We start from the raw sequence: 10000 nt of genomic DNA on the forward strand, positions 1-10000 counted from the left end.
TCACTGTGCTTTCGGGTTTCGTACTGCCCAACACCTCGCGCGCGTGTTAGACTCCTTGGTCCGTGTTTCAAGACGGGTCGGAGACGTGGCCAGCTTAAGCCGCAGACCCCTGGCGTCTGAGCGCTAACGCGAAGAAGGCCTTGTACAAACTCTAGAGACTGCGAGCAGTTTCCAAAGCCGTATTCCAGCGATCAACACGCAGCCTGTCCGAAGACCGACGCGGAATCTCTCCTCGGTCGCCGAGCCGAAGCTAATCGAACGCCTATAACACTCTTCCGAAGAAGAGCTACCTTGCGAACGACCAAAGTCAGCCCAGCAACCGGTCGCGGCCCTCGCCGAACGCTAGTGCAGCGCCGCGACGCCAGCGCAACCGTAAGAGTCTCCGAAGATCACTCAAACAGTAGGACAGCTCTCGCAGCGCCTGAAAACGTCCGGCGACTCGATGGGCGCCTCCGTTTGCCTCCAAGCGGTTTCACGTACTCTTTAACTCTCTCTTCAAAGTGCTTTTCAACTTTCCCTCACGGTACTTGTTCGCTATCGGTCTCGAGCCAGTATTTAGCCTTAGATGGAGTTTACCACCCGCTTAGGGCTGCATTTCCAAACAACCCGACTCCGGGAAAACCGCTAGGACGAATTACGACCGCCGCCAAGGGCCTAACACCCGCTCTGGGAAAAGGCCTCGATCAGAAGAACGTGGCAGTCGTTGGTTCGCCGCATGCTGAATTCCATACGCTACATTTCCTCGCCCTCCAAAAAGGCTCGGATTTAGCGCTGGGCTTATCCCGCTTCACTCGCCGTTACTAGGGGAATCCTTGTTAGTTTCTTTTCCTCCGCTTAGTGATATGCTTAAGTTCAGCGGGTCGTCCCGCCCGATCTCAGGTCAAAAGTGATGTACTATAAAAGTACATGCGCTTTGTACGTCGGGCCTTTTGAAGTCACTTAACTTATTCTCGAGCACCTACCGTCGTTGCTACCTCACCCGAGGCCAGCAGGCTGCTCACGCTTCAGCTGTGAAATCGCCAGACCAGCTGTCTTTGACGACACGCTCCTCAATTAAGAAACGAGTCGCAGGCACTTTCAAACTAATGAAAGGATCGGTGTGTTAAAGACCCTGAGACGGACGTGGCCCCAGGATTACCCGAGGCCGCAATACGCGTTCAGAATATCGATGCTCAATGTGTCCTGCAATTCACATTACTTCTCGGAGCTAGCTCCGTCCTTCATCGACGCTCGAGCCGAGTGATCCACCGCTAAGAGATCTCTCGTGTTAATCAATCTCAATGCAACCAAAAAATCGTGTTCAAAAAGAAGCGGCCGCGCCAGCACTTGCGTGCTGAATTATTACTCCCGCTGTCAGGAAGCAACGCGACCGAACTATAACAGTTACAGGGCTCGGTCCCTTCGAAGAAGAGACGTCGCTTGAAATCAAATTTCGATTCGTTAATGATCCTTCCGCAGGTTCACCTACGGAAACCTTGTTACGACTTTTACTTCCTCTAAATGATCAAGTTCGATCGTCTTTTCGAACACCGGCGAGTGCGTTGCCGCACGTACCAGGCTCAATCGGAGGACCTCACTAAACCATTCAATCGGTAGTAGCGACGGGCGGTGTGTACAAAGGGCAGGGACGTAATCAACGCAAGCTAATGACTCGCGCTTACTGGGAATTCCTCGTTCAAGGGAAACAATTGCAAGTCCCTATCCCTAGCACGACCGGGGTTCAACGGATTACCCGGACCTTTCGGCCTAGGGAACACACGATGATCCGGTCAGTGTAGCGCGCGTGCGGCCCCGAACATCTAAGGGCATCACAGACCTGTTATTGCTCAATCTCGTGTGGCTAAACGCCACTAGTCCCTCTAAGAAGTTGTCTCCGACCCAATGGGTCGAGCAGCTATTTAGCAAGTAAGAGTCTCGTTCGTTATCGGAATTAACCAGACAAATCGCTCCACCAACTAAGAACGGCCATGCACCACCACCCACAGAATCAAGAAAGAGCTCTCAATCTGTCAATCCTCGCTGTGTCCGGGCCGGGTGAGATTTCCCGTGTTGAGTCAAATTAAGCCGCAGGCTCCACTCCTGGTGGTGCCCTTCCGTCAATTCCTTTAAGTTTCAGCTTTGCAACCATACTTCCCCCGGAACCCAAAGACTTTGGTTTCCCGGAAGCTGCCGGACAGTTCTTAAGTTCGACACTGCCCGATCGCTAGTCGGCATCGTTTAAGGTCAGAACTAGGACGGTATCTGATCGTCTTCGAACCTCTGACTTTCGCTCTTGATTAAAGAAAACATTCTTGGCAAATGCTTTCGCAGTCGTTCGTCTTGCGCCGATCCAAGAATTTCACCTCTAACGGCACAGTACGGATGCCCCGTCCGTTCCTATTAATCATTACCTCGTGCTCCGAAAACCAACAAAATAGAACCGAGGTCCTATTCCATTATTCCATGCAACATTATACAAGCGTAAAGCCTGCTTTGAACACTCTAATTTTTTCAAGGTAAACTTGCCGGACCACCGCAACACTCAGTTAAGAGCACCGCGAAGGCACCGACCAACAAGAACAACGAGGCCAGTGCTAGCCTTTCGACCGACCAACCTCGCCGTCCCTATATCCAACTACGAGCTTTTCAACCGCAACAACTTAAATATACACTTTTGGAGCTGGAATTACCGCGGCTGCTGGCACCAGACTTGCCCTCCAATGGATACTCGTTAAAAAGTTTAAAGTGTACTCATTCCAATTGCAGGACCTCGTACGAGGTCTGCATTGTTATTTTTCGTCACTACCTCCCCGAGCCGGGAATGGGTAATTTGCGCGCCTGCTGCCTTCCTTGGATGTGGTAGCCGTTTCTCAGGCTCCCTCTCCGGAATCGAACCCTGATTCTCCGTCACCCGTTACAACCTCGGTAGGCCGATACCGTACCGACGATAGTTGATAGGGCAGTTGCTTTAATGAGATGTCGCCAGCACTAGGCCGTGCGATCCGCAAGCTTATCCAGAGTCACCATTGTAACGACCCGAAAGCCGGTTAGTTTTGGTCTGATAAATGCGCGCCTCACGTCAGTTCGGCGCTTTACGCATGTATTAGCTCTAGAATTGCCACAGTTATCCATGTAAAAGCGTACAATCAAATGAACCATAACTGATTTAATGAGCCATTCGCAGTTTCACTGTACGTGAGCTCGTACTTACACTTGCATGGCTTAATCTTTGAGACAAGCATATGACTACTGGCAGGATCAACCAGATAACTATCCGAGGGCGTTTAAACCCGTTGCTCGACTGAGCGTTTTTACTGTATAAATACAGACCTTTTCTATCACTCGGCTTAAAAGCCTTGCGAACGTTACTGAAAGTCGGCGCCGGCCTTTTGCTGTTTAAAGCGCCAGCCCGCGTCGACTGCAGCATGCAGCTATACAACTGACTGTTCTTTCTCCCGACCAACCGTTTGCCTTCTGCCGGTTAACTCGTCAGCAGCAACACGCCATCTGTCTGCTGCAGTTACCCGCCTCGAGCCGTGCCTGCGTCGGCTACTCGTCTCGACGACTTCGCAAAGCTATAAGCCTACCGCCGCTGGACGCTTGTAGTTTTTCATACGCTGCTCCGATGCGTTTACATAGCACGTTCGCCGCCGCTGCAATAGCCGCGCCTCGGGTGCTAAACAGTAATGCTTTAAGCCCGCTTTTCTCGCCAAGTCGACCGAACGCACAAACACGTCTCTCTCACTAGTGTAAAGTAATGCATACGCGTATGATGCTCAAATGTTGTTGTTGAACTTTTTTGCCGATTTTTCCCGATTTTTTTTAAATTTCTTTGTTTCTTTTCAATTTTTTTAATATTTTAGCTTATTTATGCTACGTTTAAATGTTTAATACTTTTTTATACTTTATTTAATATGTTTAAAAGAAATAAATAAAAAATAATATATATAAACTACTTTTTATAATGTTTTAAATATGTTTGTTTATTATAAATAAGCTTTATTTGTATTATTTTTATTTAAACTTACTTTTTAAATCTTTATATTTGTTTTATCGTTTTAAGCACATTGCGATAAATATAATAAACAAACAATTGAATAAAAATAATAATAAAAAAAAAAATAAAAATAAAAACATAAGCTTATTTTATATGTTTCATTTTATTTTTATTTAATAACCTTTTCAAACCTTAATACTCGTTTTATTTTTTTAAGCAGATCGCGATAAATATAATAAACAAACAATTAAATAAAAATAAATAAAAATAAAATAAAAAAATCAAACATAAGCTTATTTTATATGTTACATTTTATTTTATTTAAAACTTACAATTTAAACCTTTGTATTTGTTCTATTCTTTTAAGCACATCGCGATAAATATAATAAGCAAACAATTAAATAAAAATAATAATAATAAAAAAATCATAAACTTATTTTATATGTTTCATTTTATTTTTATTTAAACTTACTTTTAAACCTTTATAGTTGTTTTATTTTTTAAGCACATGGCGATAAATATAATAAGCAAACAATTAAATAAAAATAATAACAAATAAATAAAACAATACAGCTAAACTATAAAAGAAAACTAAATAACTGATAAATACTTGTAAAACATTATTTGAAAAATGTATTTTGAAACACAACACGATTGATTTATAAATAATAATATATTTTTAATTTGTGTAGTTTATTGAAAGTAGTCTCCTTATTTGCTTCTGGTTTTACTTGAGTTACACAACGTTAAATAAACATACTTAACTAAAAATACTGTCATTTTAATAAAACTAAGTACAAATACATTGAATTAACATAGAACTTTAAAAAGCCTTCGCTAGTATCTGTTGGTAACAGTAAATAACCTATTATGACTCACAATACAAGAGTGCGAAATTTATTTTTCATTTGATTTTTCAGGTATTTATTTATTTGTGGAAATAAACTTTTTTATTACATTAGAAACTAATAGAATTTTTCCTATAACTATACCTATTATTATATTTAGTATGCTTAAAAGTAATAAAATGAAACGTCGCGATTATATAATAAACAAACAATCAAACAAACAAAGAAAAAAAAAAAAAAACTATTTTTTTAAACTTATAATTTTATAATTTCAACTATATGTCTTATTTTATTTTCATTTAAACTTACTTTAAACCTCTGTATTTGTTATATATATTTCAACACAATACGATTAAACTATAAGACAAACAACAAAATAAAATAATCACATTAATAAATACACTAAGCAAATAGCTAGAATAAATATAAATAGTTCAATATATACAATATATTTCTTCCATTTTTAAGTTACTTGTTAAACATATTTATTTAAACATGTTTCTTTAGAATATAAAACTAGCAGTTCTACAAATAAAGAAATTAAAAAGCCAATACACATAACACTAACTTTTCATAAATTAGATATGCAAATATGAACAAAATAATAACTAAATTGTTAAGCTTTTGTAAACTGTGAACTTATAAACTTATAATAACAATTGCATATTCACTATTCACAATAGCTTTTTATTTAGTACACAACTGGTCTGTAAATTGTGTAGTTTATTGAAAGTATAATCCCGTTTTGCTTCTGGTTTAAATAAAGTTATACAACACATACTAAAGTAAATTAAATAAAGTAATTCACTACTATCTATTATATAAAACCAATTTACAAAATACATTAAAATAAATAAAAAATGAACTTTGAACTTATAATAATAACTGCATATTCACTATTCAGAATTGCTTTAAATTTAGTACACAACTGGTCTGTAAATTGTGTAGTTTATTGAAAGTATAATCCCGTTTTGCTTCTTGTTTAAATAAAGTTTATATAACACATACTAAAGTAAATTAAATAAAGTAATTCACTACTATCTATTAAATAAAACCAATTTACAAAATACATTAAATTAAGTTAAAGTGAACTTTGAACTTATAATAATAACTGCATATTCACTATTCAGAATTGCTTTAAGTTTAGTACACAACTGGTCTGTAAATTGTGTTGGTTCTATTCAAGTACTCTCCTTGTTTGTTTTGTTTTAGTTGTATCACATTCAATACACATAATAAAGTAAACCAAATAAACTCTATTAATTTAAACTAAGTACAAATACATTAAGTTAATACAAAACTTTAAAAAGCTTTTGCTAGTATCTGTTGGTAACAGTAAATAACTTATTATGACTCACAATACAAAAGTGCAAAATTTATTTTCGTTTGATTTTTCAAGTGATTTGTTTGTGGACAAAAAAACTTTTAAGTTTTAGTATAAAAGACTAATTGTATTAATTTTAACTCAGAAAATTGTACTCTACAAGATGGTGCCATTATTTTTTCGATATCTCAAACTGGTCAAACCACTTTTTTAGCGCTCTAATTGGTTTAAACAGCAAATAACGTTATCTGATTGGCTTACGTTTTTATTTGCTAATAACTAGAATTTACTTTTCTTTTAAGCGTTAAAGAAATGTAAATAAACGAGTAATATGTATAAATAGGTCAGAAAGAAAAATAGTACAAAAAGATGAATTCAAAAAGCAAAAGCCTACGGCACGTGGTATTCCCAAGCGGTCACCCATCTAAGTACTAACCACGCCCGACACTGCTTAACTTCCCAGATCGGACGAGATGGGGTGTGCTCAGTGTGGTATGGTCGTAGGCGTTTGAAAGCGTTTACAAGCCTTTATAAACCCTTCGGTTTGTTTAAAAACCTATTTGCACTTGATTTACAATCAATTGATATTTTAAAATTATTCCTTATAAAATTTTAACCTGAATTAACCTTTTTTTTTGTTTTTTTTTATCAACAGTTACTCCCAAACTGTACTAAAACTGTATTGTAACTGTACAAAAGTGTTTGTTTAAATAATTGTTATCTATAAATTACCTAAGACCAGGACAAGTAGAAGTAAAGTTTATTGAATTATTGAATTAAATAAATAAAATCGTAAAATAAAATAATACAATATGTTTACAATTTGTCATTGATCTATCCATTTATGTTATTGCATTACAAATACAAACATTGCATACATTCAAGAGTATTATTCATCAATCTTTTCAATATAATAAGTTTTAAATTTATATTTATTTTTAAATAATTCCTGACATTTTAGATTACCTGAGATTTTTTTTTTAATTAAATTAATTTTAGTAATTATATACTTGACGTTCTATTTTGTTTAATTTGATAACTCAACCATGTTTATATTTTTTTATAGTTTAACAGAACTATTAAACTAAAAGACATTACATACAGCTTCTAAAAGTTTTAAACACCTTAAAAAAGTAATATATAAAATAATTGATAAGAATATTAAACTTATAAAAATTTAGTAAAAGGTTATATAAACGTTATTTAAATTAATATAAGATAGTTAACTTATTTTTTCATTTAATGTGATATAATATAAATATATTTTGAGAGACAATTAATTAACGTAAACAATGTCATAGTGGAAACTGCATGTCTGCTAAAAACGTAAAACGCAAAACTGCTTTAATAAATCACTAAATAACAAAAAAATTGCCTGTCTAGCAGGCGTTCAAATTCAAATGACAAAGAAATTTAACTCCGGCTCTCAAGTATATGTCTTGCGTGACGACTAGCGGGACTCGATCTCACAACCTTCCGCTTATGAGTTAGCTGTCAAGACCAAAGACCCAACGCCACGACAAAGATAAAGAAATATTTTGCTATATAAATAGGTTGATTTTTATAATTTTGTCAATTACAATACATGTCAATTACAGTGTCAATTTGAATTTAAATTAAATTAATTTTAGTAATTAAATACTTGACGTTCTAGTTTGTTTAATTTGATAACTCAACTATGTTTATTTATTTTTTACTAATTTTAAAATTATTATTATACAATATATTTGTTATATTATATTTATTTTATTACTTAAACTTATTATATACATTTAATATATAATATTATTAAATAACTTTATTAACGAATTAAAAACAAAAATATTATTATTATTATGTTATTAATTTAGTGTTTTATTTTAAAGATATATTAAAGAACTAACAGATATTACCCCTAAAAAACTTTGTTAATAATATATAAAAAGTACTCAAAGTCAGATTCGGAAATATATATACTGTTTTTTTTCATCAATATTGCAGGTCTGCGTAGCCGGGGGCTGTAATCTAGCTGCCAGCAGGCCTGAAATGGTGGCCACTATTGTTCAATGTTCAACTTCAAATTCTTTGAGATTATACTGTACTATCTATCTATTTAACAAATCTATCTAACAAATGTTGTTCAATCTAGGTTGTGGGTACTTGGGTCGAGTAATGCCTTTGACTTACAATCTGTTGTGGATTGTCAATATTTCTCTATCTATCAATAAACAAATCTATCTAATAAATGTTGTTCAATCTAGGTTGTGGGTACTTTGGTCGAGTAATGCCTTTGACTTACAATCTGTTGTTGATTGTCAACATTCCTCTATCTATCAATAATGATTATATTCAATATTAAATGTTGATTAATTCAGTTGTAAGAAAACCAGTGCGCTGGTTAGGTTGGGTAAGGCCTTCGACTTACAATCTTTGGGATTATCAACGTTCATCACAAGTACAGTAACGATCTCATTGAATTTCCAGTTGGAACATTGGATTGTAGTGGTGGCCTACTCTTTTTTGCCTAGTTTGACAAACTATTGTATATATATTGTATAACTTTATTTGTATTATTTTTTTTTTAAATTACTACTTATTATTAAAGAATTAAATTTTCTCCATTGTTTTCTCCATCGCGAACATTAAAAAAAAAAACTATGTATTTGAACTGTTTTTTATATGTTTTGTTTTATTTTTATTCAAACTTACTTTAAACCTCTGTATTTTTTATACAATACGATTAAACTATATAACAGAAAAATAATTAAATAATCAAACTATTGAATAAGCAGTTAAATAGTGTGTTTTTTTATGCTTCTTTCATTTTTAACTTACTTGTTAACCATATTTCTTTATTAAAGTATAAAACTAACAGTTACTAAAATAAAATAATCATAAAGTCAATACACAAAACACTAACTTTTTATAATTTAAATATGCAAACATGAATATAGTTATGAAGTAAAGTTATTCAAAGCTTATAATTATGAAACTTTTGTATAATATTTTTGTTTTTTTTTTGTAATAACTACAAAATTGGTATTTTAGTTTATTGTTAGTAACTAAATATTTATATTTATTATACTTAAAAAAAAACTTCTATACTAACTCTAATTTCAAAGCATATTAAAACATACAAATTTTACCAACTAAATATTTATTTTTATTTTTATTATTATAACTTTCAAACATAAGCTTGTATACCTTATATACCTATATACCTCATATAGGAGGCTTGACATAACATAACATTATTTAATTCTTTTTGTTTGAAATAAACTCATTTAGTTATTAGTAAATTACAACATAAATGTTTATAACAATAAAACTAAGATTTAGCTTTTGAGTTAGTAAACTTTGATAGTTTTCTTTTAATAGTTTAATAGTCCTTATTTAAGTTCAAACAAAATTGCTATATATTTAATACACATACAAAAGTAAACTAAGTAAACGTAATTCAATAGTTTCTATTAAGTAAAATTTATTACAAATACATTAAGTTAATACAAAACTTTAAGAAGCTTTTGCTAGTATCTGTTGGTAACAGTAAATAACTTATTATGACTCACAATACAAAAGTGCAAAATTTATTTTCGTTTGATTTTTCAAGTGATTTGTTTGTGGACAAAAAAACTTTTAAGTTTTAGTATAAAAGACTAATTGTATTAATTTTAACTCAGAAAATTGTACTCTACAAGATGGTGCAATTATTTTTTCGATATCTCAAACTGGTCAAACCACTTTTTTAGCGCTCTAATTGGTTAAACAGCAAATAACGTTATCTGATTGGCTTACGTTTTTATTTGCTAATAACTAGAAGTTACTTTTCTTTTAAGCGTTAAAAAAATGTAAATAAACGAGTAATAAGTATAA

General features: G+C 33.7%; 4 non-coding genes across 4 annotated transcripts in view; all 4 read right to left on the reverse strand.

Annotated features, from left to right (window-relative positions):
• Positions 1-883, reverse strand: part of LOC145847944 (large subunit ribosomal RNA) — a 3630-nt gene extending 2747 nt beyond the window's left edge. The window contains exon 1 of the ribosomal RNA XR_014371623.1: positions 1-883. This exon is cut by the window's left edge and continues 2747 nt beyond it. This is a non-coding gene — a ribosomal RNA (large subunit ribosomal RNA).
• A 223-nt stretch (positions 884-1106) lies between these two features.
• Positions 1107-1259, reverse strand: LOC145847934 (5.8S ribosomal RNA). The gene has a single exon (XR_014371613.1). It is a non-coding gene; the product is annotated as a 5.8S ribosomal RNA (ribosomal RNA).
• Positions 1260-1441: 182 nt separating this feature from the next.
• On the reverse strand, positions 1442-3248 carry LOC145847942 (small subunit ribosomal RNA). The gene has a single exon (XR_014371621.1). It is a non-coding gene; the product is annotated as a small subunit ribosomal RNA (ribosomal RNA).
• A 3287-nt stretch (positions 3249-6535) lies between these two features.
• Positions 6536-6654, reverse strand: LOC145847948 (5S ribosomal RNA). The gene has a single exon (XR_014371625.1). It is a non-coding gene; the product is annotated as a 5S ribosomal RNA (ribosomal RNA).
• Between the last annotated feature and the right edge of the window lie 3346 nt (positions 6655-10000).

Source organism: Thalia democratica, unplaced genomic scaffold (assembly GCF_965202585.1).
Source record: "Thalia democratica unplaced genomic scaffold, ktThaDemo2.hap1.1 HAP1_SCAFFOLD_1162, whole genome shotgun sequence".
NCBI classification, from domain to species: Eukaryota; Metazoa; Chordata; class Thaliacea; order Salpida; family Salpidae; genus Thalia; species Thalia democratica.